This window comes from Salmo salar, chromosome 18, assembly GCF_965601325.2.
Source record: "Salmo salar chromosome 18, fSalSal1, whole genome shotgun sequence".
NCBI lineage: Eukaryota > Metazoa > Chordata > Actinopteri > Salmoniformes > Salmonidae > Salmo > Salmo salar.
Window position 1 is genome coordinate 70,595 of NC_138308.1, and position 17,713 is coordinate 88,307.

At 47.9% G+C, this 17,713-nt stretch overlaps 1 protein-coding gene across 8 annotated transcripts in view; it reads left to right on the plus strand.

Annotated features, from left to right (window-relative positions):
- Window positions 1–15,017: 15,017 nt before the first annotated feature.
- The window catches only part of shmt1 (serine hydroxymethyltransferase 1 (soluble)), a 45,730-nt gene continuing 43,034 nt past the window's right edge, over window positions 15,018–17,713 (plus strand). For 7 of the 8 annotated variants that reach the window (XM_082964622.1, XM_082964625.1, XM_082964623.1 and 4 more), the window contains exon 1: window positions 15,018–15,105. The gene's annotated coding sequence lies outside the window, so the exon portion shown is untranslated. The remainder of the gene's footprint in view (window positions 15,106–17,713) is intronic. The other variant, XM_082964629.1, reaches the window with a different exon arrangement.

Genomic DNA, 17,713 nt, shown 5'->3' on the forward strand with positions numbered 1-17,713 from the left:
CTCTGGCCCCCTACTCTCTGGCCCCCTACTCTCTGGCCCCCTACTCTCTGGCCCCCCTAGTCTCTGGCCACCCTAGCCTCTGGCCCCCTAGTCTCTGGCCCCCTAGTCTCTGGCCCCCCTAGCCTCTGGCCCCCTAGTCTCTGGCCCCCCTAGTCTCTGGCCCCCCCTGGTCTCTGGCCCCCCCTGGTCTCTGGCCCCCCCTGGTCTCTGGCCCCCCCTGGTCTCTGGCCCCCCCTGGTCTCTGGCCCCCCTTGGTCTCTGGCCCCCCTTGGTCTCTGGCCCCCCTGGTCTCTGGCCCCCTAGTCTCTGGCCCCCCTAGTCTCTGGCCCCCCTAGTCTCTGGCCCCCCCTGGTCTCTGGCCCCCCCTGGTCTCTGGCCCCCCCCTAGTCTCTGGCCCCCCCTAGTCTCTGGCCCCCCCTTACTCTGGCCCCCCCTTACTCTCTGGCCCCCCCTTACTCTCTGGCCCCCCCTACTCTCTGGCCCCCCCTACTCTCTGGCCCCCCCTACTCTCTGGCCCCCCCTACTCTCTGGCCCCCCCTACTCTCTGGCCCCCCCTACTCTCTGGGCCCCCCCTACTCTCTGGCCCCCCCTACTCTCAGGCCCCCCCTACTCTCTGGCCCCCTAGTCTCTGGCCCCCCTTGCTCTCTGGCCCCTTGCTCTCTAGCCCCCCTTGCTCTCTAGCCCCCCTAGTCTCTGGCCCCTGGACTCTAACCCCCCTTGCCCTCTACCCCCCCTACTCCCTGTATAGGTCTGTGGGACAGGGGAGGGTGGGATGGGCTGTTCCACATGCTACTCTCTACCCCCCCTACTCCCTGTATAGGTCTGTGGGACAGGGGAGGGTGGGATGGGCTGTTCCACATGCTACTCTCTACCCCCCCTACTCCCTGTATAGGTCTGTGGGACAGGGGAGGGTGGGATGGGCTGTTCCACATGCTACTCTCTACCCCCCCCCCCCTACTCCCTGTATAGGTCTGTGGGACAGGGGAGGGTGGGATGGGCTGTTCCACATGTCATTGCTTTCAACCTGATGATTCTAGTTTTTATTTGTACCTTTTTTTTAAATTATAATTTCCATTAAAACTCTCTTGTTTTAAATAATGCCGTGTCTCTCTCTGTGTGTGTGTGTGTGTGTGTGTGTGTGTGTGTGTGTGTGTGTGTGTGTGTGTGTGTGTGTGTGTGTGTGTGTGTGTGTGTGTGTGTGTGTGTGTGTGTGTGTGTCTGTGTCTGTGTCTGTCTGTCACGGGGGTGGGATCTGAACCGGTGTCTCCCATTGGAGAAACAAACGTCTTGACCGTTTAGACCAGGAAGACAGTTTGAATTCTGCTGCCTCATCTGACCGCGAACCAGACAATGGAGTAAAAACCGTCGTATATTTTGGGTTGTGATGGAGGTTAAGACAGTTGTACTAAAGCTCATGAGGTATTTATGAAAGTGTGACGATCGTCTTAAGGAGGAGACCCAAGGTGCTCATGATTTAAATGTTAATATCAAAATCAGAACGTCACGTTCTGCAGGCTAAACACTGAGCTGTACAACAACACAACAAGAACAAAGGAACGTCACGTTCTGCAGGCTAAACACTGAGCTGTACAACAACACAACAAGGGAACGTCACGTTCTGCAGGCTAAACACTGAGCTGTACAACAACAACACAACAAGGGAACGTCACGTTCTGCAGGCTAAACACTGAGCTGTACAACAACAACACAACAAGGGAACGTCACGTTCTGCAGGCTAAACACTGAGCTGTACAACAACACAACAAGGGAACGTCACGTTCTGCAGGCTAAACACTGAGCTGTACAACAACACAAGGGAACGTCACGTTCTGCAGGCTAAACACTGAGCTGTACAACAACACAACAAGGGAACGTCACGTTCTGCAGGCTAAACACTGAGCTGTACAACAACACAACAAGGGAACGTCACGTTCTGCAGGCTAAACACTGAGCTGTACAACAACAACACAAGGGAACGTCACGTTCTGCAGGCTAAACACTGAGCTGTACAACAACAACACAACAAGGGAACGTCACGTTCTGCAGGCTAAACACTGAGCTGTACAACAACACAACAAGGGAACGTCACGTTCTGCAGGCTAAACACTGAGCTGTACAACAACAACACAAGGGAACGTCACGTTCTGCAGGCTAAACACTGAGCTGTACAACAACAACACAACAAGGGAACGTCACGTTCTGCAGGCTAAACACTGAGCTGTACAACAACAACACAACAAGGGAACGTCACGTTCTGCAGGCTAAACACTGAGCTGTACAACAACAACACAACAAGGGAACGTCACGTTCTGCAGGCTAAACACTGAGCTGTACAACAACAACACAAAGGAACGTCACGTTCTGCAGGCTAAACACTGAGCTGTACAACAACACAACAAGGGAACGTCACGTTCTGCAGGCTAAACACTGAGCTGTACAACAACACAACAAGGGAACGTCACGTTCTGCAGGCTAAACACTGAGCTGTACAACAACAACACAACAAGGGAACGTCACGTTCTGCAGGCTAAACACTGAGCTGTACAACAACACAACAAGGGAACGTCACGTTCTGCAGGCTGAACACTAAGTATGGTTCCCAATCAGAGACAACGATAGACAGCTGCCTCCGATTAGGAACCATACTCGGCTCAACACAAAGAAATACAAAAACATAGAAATATAACACATAGAACACCCACACCACGTCACGTCACACCCTGACCTAACCAAACGGAGAAGAAAAAAAAAATAAAAAAAACGTCTCTCTCTCAAGTAACGATATGTTTATATTCCTCAAAAATCCTGAATTTTGAAATGACCAATCAGGCGTTTGCTCGTGCATCAACCAATGGTTGTGTGCCGTGTCATCAACATACGATGTGGGTTAAAACCGATACACGTTAAAATACGTATCCAGGGCGGTTTGTAAAGATCTGGCGTCGTCAGGAACACGACCTGTGTTAAAAAAGGGGGGACGTTGTCGTAACGAGAAGGATGTCTTTCCTTTTTTTTTATTTATTTAAAACTATAGCGATACATAAATAAACTGAAAGACACAACAAACAAAAAAATATATATATAATAATAAACGTGACGCAGAGGTAAAACATACACAACTCAAAATTAATCTCCCACAAAAAAACCCAGGTGGGACAAACACCCAACTTAATAAATATGACCTCCAATTAGAGACAACGATGACTAAGCTGCCTCTAATTGGAGATCATCCCCAAACCCAAAAAAAAAAAAAACAACGTAGAAATACAAAAACTAGAACATAGAAATACAAAAACATTAAAAAAAACACCCCCTGTCACACCCTGACCTACTTCTACCATAGAAAAATAACATCTTACTATGGTCAGGAAGTGACCAGAAAAGTACTGGAATGAGCCGTCACAGGTGCAATCAATCAATCAATCAATCATGTTTATTACAATATTACCTGGGTTTATTGATCCGGATCCGCGCGCCTGCAACACTCATTGACCTTGGATCAGAGATGGAGGGAATTCACAAACAGGAAGAGGAGAAAACAACAAACAGGAAATACTCATTGTGCTCAGTTACCTGTTTCCAGGTGTATAACCTCTTGCCCTGTCCACAGAGAGCAACAGGAGAGATTCCCAGTGGTCGGTCCGCCCAGAGTCGCCAGACAAACCTGGACTTTATATTCATTTTTCTAACACCGGTCTTGTTTACCTCAATATATATATATTTTTTTAAAAGCAGACAAATCAATCAAATTATTACGAATAGACAGTTTTTTTTCTTTCAGCTCAACTTTGAACTTTGAACTCCTTTTTGATCGGAACTTTTCAACTTGTTTGTTTTCAGTCACTTGAAGAGACCCGAAGAGAATTCTTACTCCAGATCTCCCAGAATGCTTTGAGAGTCCGAGAGGGAGGATGAGGAAGTGGTGGACGCTGAAGATGAGAAGCAGGAGAGCAGTGCCAGAGAGGGGGCTCTGAAGATCACACTGCACGTCCTGAGGAAAATGGACCAGAAGGAGCTCGCTGACACACTGGAGAATGGACATAGAGATGGATAGAGAGAGAATAGGGAGGAGGAGGAGGAGGAGGGAGGAGAAGAAATGGACATAGAGATGGATAGAGAGAGAATAGGGAGGAGGAGGAGGAGGAGGGAGGAGGAGAAATGGACATAGAGATGGATAGAGAGAGAATAAGGAGGAGGAGGAGGAGGGAGGAGAAGAAATGGACATAGAGATGGATAGAGAGAGAATAGGGAGGAGGAGGAGGAGGAGGGAGGAGAAGAAATGGACATAGAGATGGATAGAGAGAGAATAGGGAGGAGGAGGAGGAGGAGGAGGGAGGAGAAGAAATGGACATAGAGATGGATAGAGAGAGAATAGGGAGGAGGAGGAGGAGGGAGAAGGAGAAATGGACATAGAGATGGATAGAGAGAGAATAGGGAGGAGGAGGAGGAGGAGGGAGGAGAAGAAATGGACATAGAGATGGATAGAGAGAGAATAGGGAGGAGGAGGAGGAGGAGGAGGGAGGAGAAATGGACATAGAGATGGATAGAGAGAGAATAGGGAGGAGGAGGAGGAGGGAGGAGAAGAAATGGACATAGAGATGGATAGAGAGAGAATAGGGAGGAGGAGGAGGAGGAGGGAGAAGGAGAAATGGACATAGAGATGGATAGAGAGAGAATAGGGAGGAGGAGGAGGAGGAGGGAGAAGGAGAAATGGACATAGAGATGGATAGAGAGAGAATAGGGAGGAGGAGGAGGAGGGAGGAGAAGAAATGGACATAGAGATGGATAGAGAGAGAATAGGGAGGAGGAGGAGGAGGAGGGAGAAGGAGAAATGGACATAGAGATGGATAGAGAGAGAATAGGGAGGAGGAGGAGGAGGAGGGAGAAGGAGAAATGGACATAGAGATGGATAGAGAGAGAATAGGGAGGAGGAGGAGGAGGGAGGAGAAGAAATGGACATAGAGATGGATAGAGAGAGAATAGGGAGGAGGAGAAAAAGTTTTTATTTATTTATTTTTTTAATTTATTTGATTTTTTGGGAAATCATGAATTAATAAGATAATTGGTAACATTGATGTCCTCTGCATTGTTAGGGACCTATTAGCTGATCTTGCTATGAAGAGCCGACTTCGAATTATAAAAAATCTAAGGGAATCGCTAAACAAGGAAACCCAACACTTCTCAATAAGATCGACACAGAGCTCTACATCACAGGTGGAGGAACAGGACAGGTCAATAATAATAAACATGAGCTGAGACAAGCATCCAGAAGACACAGCAACACCGATCGAACGCAACGACATCTTTTAGCTGGACGAGACCAACCTATCAGAACTGTGCAGAAGTTAATTCTGGACCGGGCTGAAGGACAGAGGGCCAATCACGATATCCAGTTCCCACTGTCTCTTTTCAGGAGCTGAATTTGACGATCAGACTGATGGGACTCCTTCATCACTTCTCCATGGAAACCAGAGAATCAGGAATCTCCGACTTTGACAACTACAGAGTTCTGATGGTCTGGTAGAGGGATGACTGATCCTCTGGTCTGGTAGAGGGATGACTGACCCTCTGGTCTGGTAGAGGGATGACTGACCCTCTGGTCTGGTAGAGTGATGACTGACCCTCTGGTCTGGTAGAGGGATGACTGACCCTCTGGTCTGGTAGAGGGATGACTGACCCTCTGGTCTGGTAGAGGGATGACTGACCCTCTGGTCTGGTAGAGTGATGACTGACCCTCTGGTCTGGTAGAGGGATGACTGACCCTCTGGTCTGGTAGAGGGATGACTGACCCTCTGGTCTGGTAGAGGGATGACTGACCCTCTGGTCTGGTAGAGGGATGACTGACCCTCTGGTCTGGTAGAGTGATGACTGACCCTCTGGTCTGGTAGAGGGATGACTGACCCTCTGGTCTGGTAGAGGGATGACTGACCCTCTGGTCTGGTAGAGTGATGACTGACCCTCTGGTCTGGTAGAGGGATGACTGACCCTCTGGTCTGGTAGAGGGATGACTGACCCTCTGGTCTGGTAGAGGGATGACTGACCCTCTGGTCTGGTAGAGTGATGACTGACCCTCTGGTCTGGTAGAGGGATGACTGACCCTCTGGTCTGGTAGAGGGATGACTGACCCTCTGGTCTGGTAGAGTGATGACTGACCCTCTGGTCTGGTAGAGGGATGACTGACCCTCTGGTCTGGTAGAGGGATGACTGACCCTCTGGTCTGGTAGAGTGATGACTGACCCTCTGGTCTGGTAGAGGGATGACTGACCCTCTGGTCTGGTAGAGGGATGACTGACCCTCTGGTCTGGTAGAGGGATGACTGACCCTCTGGTCTGGTAGAGTGATGACTGACCCTCTGGTCTGGTAGAGGGATGACTGACCCTCTGGTCTGGTAGAGTGATGACTGACCCTCTGGTCTGGTAGAGTGATGACTGACCCTCTGGTCTGGTAGAGGGATGACTGACCCTCTGGTCTGGTAGAGTGATGACTGACCCTCTGGTCTGGTAGAGTGATGACTGACCCTCTGGTCTGGTAGAGGGATGACTGACCCTCTGGTCTGGTAGAGGGATGACTGACCCTCTGGTCTGGTAGAGTGATGACTGACCCTCTGGTCTGGTAGAGTGATGACTGACCCTCTGGTCTGGTAGAGGGATGACTGACCCTCTGGTCTGTGATGGTCTGGTAGAGTGATGACTGACCCTCTGGTCTGGTAGAGGGATGACTGACCCTCTGGTCTGGTAGAGGGATGACTGACCCTCTGGTCTGGTAGAGTGATGACTGACCCTCTGGTCTGGTAGAGTGATGACTGACCCTCTGGTCTGGTAGAGTGATGACTGACCCTCTGGTCTGGTAGAGGGATGACTGACCCTCTGGTCTGGTAGAGGGATGACTGACCCTCTGGTCTGGTAGAGTGATGACTGACCCTCTGGTCTGGTAGAGGGATGACTGACCCTCTGGTCTGGTAGAGGGATGACTGACCCTCTGGTCTGGTAGAGGGATGACTGACCCTCTGGTCTGGTAGAGGGATGACTGACCCTCTGGTCTGGTAGAGTGATGACTGACCCTCTGGTCTGGTAGAGGGATGACTGACCCTCTGGTCTGGTAGAGGGATGACTGACCCTCTGGTCTGGTAGAGGGATGACTGACCCTCTGGTCTGGTAGAGTGATGACTGACCCTCTGGTCTGGTAGAGTGATGACTGACCCTCTGGTCTGGTAGAGGGATGACTGACCCTCTGGTCTGGTAGAGGGATGACTGACCCTCTGGTCTGGTAGAGTGATGACTGACCCTCTGGTCTGGTAGAGTGATGACTGACCCTCTGGTCTGGTAGAGGGATGACTGACCCTCTGGTCTGGTAGAGGGATGACTGACCCTCTGGTCTGGTAGAGTGATGACTGACCCTCTGGTCTGGTAGAGTGATGACTGACCCTCTGGTCTGGTAGAGTGATGACTGACCCTCTGGTCTGGTAGAGGGATGACTGACCCTCTGGTCTGGTAGAGTGATGACTGACCCTCTGGTCTGGTAGAGGGATGACTGACCCTCTGGTCTGGTAGAGGGATGACTGACCCTCTGGTGGTCTGTGATGGTCTGGTAGAGTGATGACTGACCCTCTGGTCTGGTAGAGGGATGACTGACCCTCTGGTCTGGTAGAGTGATGACTGACCCTCTGGTCTGGTAGAGTGATGACTGACCCTCTGGTCTGGTAGAGGGATGACTGACCCTCTGGTCTGGTAGAGTGATGACTGACCCTCTGGTCTGGTAGAGTGATGACTGACCCTCTGGTCTGGTAGAGTGATGACTGACCCTCTGGTCTGGTAGAGGGATGACTGACCCTCTGGTCTGGTAGAGGGATGACTGACCCTCTGGTCTGGTAGAGTGATGACTGACCCTCTGGTCTGGTAGAGGGATGACTGACCCTCTGGTCTGGTAGAGTGATGACTGACCCTCTGGTCTGGTAGAGGGATGACTGACCCTCTGGTGGTCTGTGATGGTCTGGTAGAGGGATGACTGACCCTCTGGTCTGGTAGAGGGATGACTGACCCTCTGGTCTGGTAGAGGGATGACTGACCCTCTGGTCTGGTAGAGGGATGACTGACCCTCTGGTCTGGTAGAGTGATGACTGACCCTCTGGTCTGGTAGAGGGATGACTGACCCTCTGGTCTGGTAGAGTGATGACTGACCCTCTGGTCTGGTAGAGTGATGACTGACCCTCTGGTCTGGTAGAGGGATGACTGACCCTCTGGTCTGGTAGAGGGATGACTGACCCTCTGGTCTGGTAGAGGGATGACTGACCCTCTGGTCTGGTAGAGTGATGACTGACCCTCTGGTCTGGTAGAGTGATGACTGACCCTCTGGTCTGGTAGAGTGATGACTGACCCTCTGGTCTGGTAGAGTGATGACTGACCCTCTGGTCTGGTAGAGTGATGACTGACCCTCTGGTCTGGTAGAGTGATGACTGACCCTCTGGTCTGGTAGAGTGATGACTGACCCTCTGGTCTGGTAGAGTGATGACTGACCCTCTGGTCTGGTAGAGTGATGACTGACCCTCTGGTCTGGTAGAGTGATGACTGACCCTCTGGTCTGGTAGAGGGATGTCTGACCCTCTGGTCTGGTAGAGGGATGACTGACCCTCTGGTCTGGTAGAGTGATGACTGACCCTCTGGTGGTCTGTGATGGTCTGGTAGAGTGATGACAGACCCTCTGGTGGTCTATGATGGTCTGGTAGAGGGATGACTGACCCTGTGGTCTGGTAGAGGGATGACTGACCCTCTGGTCTGGTAGAGTGATGACTGACCCTCTGGTCTGGTAGAGTGATGACTGACCCTCTGGTCTGGTAGAGGGATGACTGACCCTCTGGTCTGGTAGAGTGATGACTGACCCTCTGGTCTGGTAGAGGGATGACTGACCCTCTGGTCTGGTAGAGGGATGACTGACCCTCTGGTCTGGTAGAGTGATGACTGACCCTCTGGTCTGGTAGAGGGATGACTGACCCTCTGGTCTGGTAGAGGGATGACTGACCCTCTGGTCTGGTAGAGTGATGACTGACCCTCTGGTCTGGTAGAGTGATGACTGACCCTCTGGTCTGGTAGAGTGATGACTGACCCTCTGGTCTGGTAGAGTGATGACTGACCCTCTGGTCTGGTAGAGTGATGACTGACCCTCTGGTCTGGTAGAGTGATGACTGACCCTCTGGTCTGGTAGAGTGATGACTGACCCTCTGGTCTGGTAGAGTGATGACTGACCCTCTGGTCTGGTAGAGTGATGACTGACCCTCTGGTCTGGTAGAGTGATGACTGACCCTCTGGTCTGGTAGAGTGATGACTGACCCTCTGGTCTGGTAGAGGGATGTCTGACCCTCTGGTCTGGTAGAGGGATGACTGACCCTCTGGTCTGGTAGAGTGATGACTGACCCTCTGGTGGTCTGTGATGGTCTGGTAGAGTGATGACAGACCCTCTGGTGGTCTATGATGGTCTGGTAGAGGGATGACTGACCCTGTGGTCTGGTAGAGGGATGACTGACCCTCTGGTCTGGTAGAGTGATGACTGACCCTCTGGTCTGGTAGAGTGATGACTGACCCTCTGGTCTGGTAGAGGGATGACTGACCCTCTGGTCTGGTAGAGTGATGACTGACCCTCTGGTCTGGTAGAGGGATGACTGACCCTCTGGTCTGGTAGAGTGATGACTGACCCTCTGGTGGTCTGTGATGGTCTGGTAGAGTGATGACAGACCCTCTGGTGGTCTATGATGGTCTGGTAGAGGGATGACTGACCCTGTGGTCTGGTAGAGGGATGACTGACCCTCTGGTCTGGTAGAGGGATGACTGACCCTCTGGTCTGGTAGAGTGATGACTGACCCTCTGGTGGTCTGTGATGGTCTGGTAGAGTGATGACTGACCCTCTGGTGGTCTGTGATGGTCTGGTAGAGTGATGACTGACCCTCTGGTGGTCTGTGATGGTCTGGTAGAGTGATGACTGACCCTCTGGTCTGGTAGAGGGATGACTGACCCTCTGGTCTGGTAGAGTGATGACTGATCCTCTGGTCTGGTAGAGTGATGACTGACCCTCTGGTCTGGTAGAGGGATGACTGACCCTCTGGTCTGGTAGAGTGATGACTGACCCTCTGGTCTGGTAGAGGGATGACTGACCCTCTGGTCTGGTAGAGTGATGACTGACCCTCTGGTGGTCTGTGATGGTCTGGTAGAGTGATGACAGACCCTCTGGTGGTCTATGATGGTCTGGTAGAGGGATGACTGACCCTGTGGTCTGGTAGAGGGATGACTGACCCTCTGGTCTGGTAGAGGGATGACTGACCCTCTGGTCTGGTAGAGTGATGACTGACCCTCTGGTGGTCTGTGATGGTCTGGTAGAGTGATGACTGACCCTCTGGTGGTCTGTGATGGTCTGGTAGAGTGATGACTGACCCTCTGGTGGTCTGTGATGGTCTGGTAGAGTGATGACTGACCCTCTGGTCTGGTAGAGGGATGACTGACCCTCTGGTCTGGTAGAGTGATGACTGACCCTCTGGTCTGGTAGAGGGATGACTGACCCTCTGGTCTGGTAGAGTGATGACTGACCCTCTGGTCTGTGATGGTCTGGTAGAGTGATGACTGATCCTCTGGTCTGGTAGAGGGATGACTGACCCTCTGGTGGTCTGTGATGGTCTGGTAGAGGGATGACTGACCCTCTGGTCTGGTAGAGGGATGACTGACCCTCTGGTCTGGTAGAGTGATGACTGACCCTCTGGTGGTCTGTGATGGTCTGGTAGAGTGATGACTGACCCTCTGGTCTGGTAGAGGGATGACTGACCCTCTGGTCTGGTAGAGGGATGACTGACCCTCTGGTCTGGTAGAGTGATGACTGACCCTCTGGTCTGGTAGAGTGATGACTGACCCTCTGGTGGTCTGTGATGGTCTGGTAGAGGGATGACTGACCCTCTGGTCTGGTAGAGTGATGACTGACCCTCTGGTCTGGTAGAGTGATGACTGACCCTCTGGTCTGGTAGAGTGATGACTGATCCTCTGGTCTGGTAGAGGGATGACTGACCCTCTGGTCTGGTAGAGGGATGACTGACCCTCTGGTCTGGTAGAGTGATGACTGACCCTCTGGTGGTCTGTGATGGTCTGGTAGAGTGATGACTGACCCTCTGGTCTGGTAGAGTGATGACTGACCCTCTGGTCTGGTAGAGGGATGACTGACCCTCTGGTGGTCTGTGATGGTCTGGTAGAGTGATGACTGACCCTCTGGTCTGGTAGAGTGATGACTGACCCTCTGGTGGTCTGTGATGGTCTGGTAGAGTGATGACTGACCCTCTGGTGGTCTGTGATGGTCTGGTTGTGATGGTCTGATAGAGGGATGACTGACCCTCTGGTCTGGTAGAGGGATGACTGACCCTCTGGTCTGGTAGAGGGATGACTGACCCTCTGGTCTGGTAGAGGGATGACTGACCCTCTGGTCTGGTAGAGTGATGACTGATCCTCTGGTGGTCTGTGATGGTCTGGTAGAGGGATGACTGACCCTCTGGTCTGGTAGAGGGATGACTGACCCTCTGGTGGTCTGTGATGGTCTGGTAGAGTGATGACTGACCCTCTGGTCTGGTAGAGGGATGACTGACCCTCTGGTCTGGTAGAGGGATGACTGACCCTCTGGTCTGGTAGAGGGATGACTGACCCTCTGGTCTGGTAGAGTGATGACTGATCCTCTGGTGGTCTGTGATGGTCTGGTAGAGTGATGACTGACCCTCTGGTCTGGTAGAGTGATGACTGACCCTCTGGTCTGGTAGAGTGATGACTGACCCTCTGGTCTGGTAGAGTGATGACTGACCCTCTGGTCTGGTAGAGGGATGACTGACCCTCTGGTCTGGTAGAGGGATGACTGATCCTCTGGTGGTCTGTGATGGTCTGGTAGAGTGATGACTGACCCTCTGGTGATCTGTGATGGTCTGGTAGAGTGATGACTGATCCTCTGGTGGTCTGTGATGGTCTGGTAGAGTGATGACTGACCCTCTGGTGGTCTGTGATGGTCTGGTAGAGTGATGACTGATCCTCTGGTGGTCTGTGATGGTCTGGTAGAGTGATGACTGACCCTCTGGTCTGGTAGAGTGATGACTGACCCTCTGGTCTGGTAGAGTGATGACTGACCCTCTGGTCTGGTAGAGTGATGACTGACCCTCTGGTCTGGTAGAGTGATGACTGACCCTCTGGTCTGTGATGGTCTGGTAGAGTGATGACTGACCCTCTGGTGGTCTGTGATGGTCTGGTAGAGTGATGACTGACCCTCTGGTCTGGTAGAGTGATGACTGACCCTCTGGTGGTCTGTGATGGTCTGGTAGAGTGATGACTGACCCTCTGGTGATCTGTGATGGTCTGGTAGAGTGATGACTGATCCTCTGGTGGTCTATGATGGTCTGGTAGAGTGATGACTGACCCTCTGGTCTGGTAGAGTGATGACTGACCCTCTGGTGGTCTGTGATGGTCTGGTAGAGTGATGACTGACCCTCTGGTGGTCTGTGATGGTCTGGTAGAGTGATGACTGACCCTCTGGTCTGGTAGAGGGATGACTGACCCTCTGGTGATCTGTGATGGTCTGGATGATTGATGACTGACCCTCTGAGGAAGACCTGAAAGATCGGACATCGATGTCAGTGAAGACCTCTCTTCAACATGTGTTCAAGAACTGACCATAAAGACATTTATTAAGCCCTACCTGAAATACAATTAATGAGCTCTACATTAAAGATATTTGATAACCTATTGGTCTGTTATGACTGTCTGTCTTTGACAGGGTGGGACCTAAGGTACTATAACTGATCCTATTGGTCTGTTATGACTGTGTGTCTTTGACTGGGTGGGACCTAAGGTACTATAACTGATCCTATTGGTCTGTTATGACTGTGTGTCTTTGACAGGGTGGGACCTAAGGTACTATAACTGATCCTATTGGTCTGTTATGACTGTCTGTCTTTGACAGGGTGGGACCTAAGGTACTATAACTGATCCTATTGGTCTGTTATGACTGTCCGTCTTTGACTGGGTGGGACCTAAGGTACTATAACTGATCCTATTGGTCTGTTATGACTGTCTGTCTTTGACTGGGTGGGACCTAAGGTACTATAACTGATCCTATTGGTCTGTTATGACTGTGTGTCTTTGACTGGGTGGGACCTAAGGTACTATAACTGATCCTATTGGTCTGTTATGACTGTGTGTCTTTGACAGGGTGGGACCTAAGGTACTATAACTGATCCTATTGGTCTGTTATGACTGTCTGTCTTTGACAGGGTGGGACCTAAGGTACTATAACTGATCCTATTGGTCTGTAATCATGTCACTATAACAATTTAAAATGCTGTTCTGAATGTACCATTTTATATCAAAATAACAATTTCATAATTCAACTATTTATAAGCTCTTTAATCAATATATTGTACAGAAAGAATAAGTTATCATATCACAGTATTGTTGAATTAAACTATTTATAAGCTCTTTAATCAATATATTGTACAGAAAGACTAAGTTATTTTACCACAGTATTGTTGAATTAAACTATTTATAAGCACTTAAAGCAATATATTGTACAGAAAGACTAAGTTATTTTACCACACTATTGTTGAATTAAACTATTTATAAGCACTTTAATCAATATATTGTACAGAAAGACTAAGTTATCATACCACAGTATTGTTGAATTAAACTATTTATAAGCACTTAAAGCAATATATTGTACAGAAAGACTAAGTTATTTTACCACAGTATTGTTGAATTAAACTATTTATAAGCTCTTTAATCAATATATTGTACAGAAAGACTAAGTTATCATATCACAGTATTGTTGAATTAAACTATTTATAAGCACTTTAATCAATATATTGTACAGAAAGAATAAGTTATCATATCACAGTATTGTTGAATTAAACTATTTATAAGCTCTTTAATCAATATATTGTACAGAAAGAATAAGTTATCATATCACAGTATTGTTGAATTAAACTATTTATAAGCTCTTTAATCAATATATTGTACAGAAAGACTAAGTTATCATACCACACTATTGTTGAATTAAACTATTTATAAGCACTTTAATCAATATATTGTACAGAAAGACTAAGTTATCATATCACAGTATTGTTGAATTAAACTATTTATAAGCTCTTTAATCAATATATTGTACAGAAAGACTAAGTTATTTTACCACAGTATTGTTGAATTAAACTATTTATAAGCACTTTAATCAATATATTGTACAGAAATAATAAATTATCATATCACAGTATTGTTGAATTAAACTATTTATAAGCACTTTAATCAATATATTGTACAGAAAGACTAAGTTATTTTACCACAGTATTGTTGAATTAAACTATTTATAAGCTCTTTAATCAATATATTGTACAGAAATAATAAGTTATCATATCACAGTATTGTTGAATTAAACTATTTATAAGCACTTAAAGCAATATATTGTACAGAAAGACTAAGTTATTTTACCACACTATTGTTGAATTAAACTATTTATAAGCTCTTTAATCAATATATTGTACAGAAAGACTAAGTTATTTTACCACACTATTGTTGAATTAAACTATTTATAAGCACTTAAAACAATATATTGTACAGAAATAATAAATTATCATATCACAGTATTGTTGAATTCAACTATTTATAAGCACTTTAATCAATATATTGTACAGAAATAATAAATTATCATATCACAGTATTGTTGAATTAAACTATTTATAAGCACTTTAATCAATATATTGTACAGAAAGACTAAGTTATCATATCACAGTATTGTTGAATTAAACTATTTATAAGCACTTTAATCAATATATTGTACAGAAAGACTAAGTTATCATATCACAGTATTGTTGAATTCAACTAACGGTATAATTTAATCCCTGTGTCTCGTGATCACCGTCGATCAGTTTCATTGGACAGTTCAGACGTTTGTGTTGTGTGTTTTAATTGGCTAACAGCGAGAAAAAGGGGTCGTGGACGTCACGTCTCTCTGTACACTGATTGGTTTGTATGTTTGGCGGACTTCGTCTTCCTGGTAAAGTGAGTTGAGTGTGAGCTTTCCGACCGGTGACAGCTGCACAGCCTGGGGGACTTGGTGGGTACCCAGATAAATCACTCTTTATTCAACGTTACATAGCTTATATTTATGCTTTTTTTTAATAGCTTGGTTAGCGTGTGGTTTTTAAGGGGTGAAGTTTTTTACCACTTTTGCTAGCTAAGAAACTCATAGCTAAGTTAGCTAGATATACAATGTGTAACTTGTAACTTTTCCTTGAATATGTGAAAGTCCTATTTAATTGTTATTATTTGTTATTATGCATTAATTGAACATTTTCTATTTAGTCAGATCAGCTGTAAATATCGTAAATGTAGTGAAACAGCGAGACCTCGTGTCACCAGACAGCTGAAACAGGAGGGTCAGTGCTATACGGGATCCTTGGGACGCCCCCCCCCCCTAATTAACCCGTTCCTTACCTACAGATAAACACCAACGACATTTAGTTATTATACAAGTCTTTTACCTTAATAACCATAAAACTACTTCAACTAACATTTCTGCTAGGGACGACCCTGGATAACACTGTCATCAAATGGACTCAAACTAGCCACACGTTCAATCATTATGAACCCAAAAATACAGCGATCAGTTTCTCTCTCTGTCATAGAAAACGTCTAACGAGCAGCGCCCACAATGTGTTGTGTTGTGTTGTGTGTGTGGAAGAGCCTTTAGTAACGAGTCTCTCATAACGGAACGAATGTAATAAAACGTCCACATCATGACGGTTAAACCCAGAGAGGTATTTCAGAACAGGATGCTTCAGGAAACACTGGTTCCACAGTGGACCAGTCAGTCCGATAGCAAGGCGTTGTTGTCATTTTATAAACAGGTGATGATCGGCAGAAATAAGGCGGTGTTGTTTAAAACAGAGGCCGGAATAGACCTGCTGTCGTTAGGACCTCAGTGTCGTTTAAAACAGAGGCCGGAATAGACCTGCTGTCGTTAGGACCTCAGTGTCGTTTAAAACAGAGGCCGGAATAGACCTGCTGTCATTAGGACCTCAGTGTCGTTTAAAACAGAGGCCAGAATAGACCTGCTGTCATTAGGACCTCAGTGCTGTTAGAAACAGAGGCCAGAATAGACCTGCTGTCATTAGGACCTCAGCGTTGTTAGAAACAGAGGCCAGAATAGACCTGCTGTCATTAGGACCTCAGTGCTGTTAAAAACAGAGGCCAGAATAGACCTGCTGTCATTAGGACCTCAGTGCTGTTAAAAACAGAGGCCAGAATAGACCTGCTGTCATTAGGACCTCAGTGCTGTTTAAAACAGAGGCCGGAATAGACCTGCTGTCATTAGGACCTCAGTGCTGTTAAAAACAGAGGCCAGAATAGACCTGCTGTCATTAGGACCTCAGTGTTGTTAAAAACAGAGGCCAGAATAGACCTGCTGTCGTTAGGACCTCAGTGTCGTTAAAAACAGAGGCTGGAATAGACCTGCTGTCATTAGGACCTCAGTGTTGTTAGAAACAGAGGCCAGAATAGACCTGCTGTCATTAGGACCTCAGTGTTGTTAGAAACAGAGGCCAGAATAGACCTGCTGTCATTAGGACCTCAGTGTTGTTAAAAACAGAGGCCAGAATAGACCTGCTGTCATTAGGACCTCAGCGTTGTTAGAAACAGAGGCTGGAATAGACCTGCTGTCATTAGGACCTCAGTGTCGTTAAAAACAGAGGCCAGAATAGACCTGCTGTCATTAGGACCTCAGTGCTGTTAAAAACAGAGGCCAGAATAGACCTGCTGTCATTAGGACCTCAGTGCTGTTAAAAACAGAGGCCAGAATAGACCTGCTGTCATTAGGACCTCAGTGCTGTTAAAAACAGAGGCCGGAATAGACCTGCTGTCATTAGGACCTCAGTGTCGTTAAAAACAGAGGCCAGAATAGACCTGCTGTCATTAGGACCTCAGTGCTGTTAAAAACAGAGGCCAGAATAGACCTGCTGTCATTAGGACCTCAGCGTTGTTAGAAACAGAGGCCAGAATAGACCTGCTGTCATTAGGACCTCAGTGTTTAAAACAGAGGCCAGAATAGACCTGCTGTCATTAGGACCTCAGTGCTGTTAAAAACAGAGGCCAGAATAGACCTGCTGTCATTAGGACCTCAGTGCTGTTAGAAACAGAGGCCAGAATAGACCTGCTGTCATTAGGACCTCAGTGTCGTTAAAAACAGAGGCCAGAATAGACCTGCTGTCATTAGGACCTCAGTGCTGTTAAAAACAGAGGCCAGAATAGACCTGCTGTCATTAGGACCTCAGTGTTGTTTAAAACAGAGGCCAGAATAGACCTGCTGTCATTAGGACCTCAGTGGTGTTAGAAACAGAGGCCAGAATAGACCTGCTGTCATTAGGACCTCAGTGCTGTTAAAAACAGAGGCCAGAATAGACCTGCTGTCATTAGGACCTCAGCGTTGTTAGAAACAGAGGCCAGAATAGACCTGCTGTCATTAGGACCTCAGTGTTGTTAAAAACAGAGGCCGGAATAGACCTGCTGTCATTAGGACCTCAGTGTCGTTAAAAACAGAGGCCGGAATAGACCTGCTGTCGTTAGGACCTCAGTGCTGTTAAAAACAGAGGCCGGAATAGACCTGCTGTCATTAGGACCTCAGCGTTGTTAGAAACAGAGGCCAGAATAGACCTGCTGTCATTAGG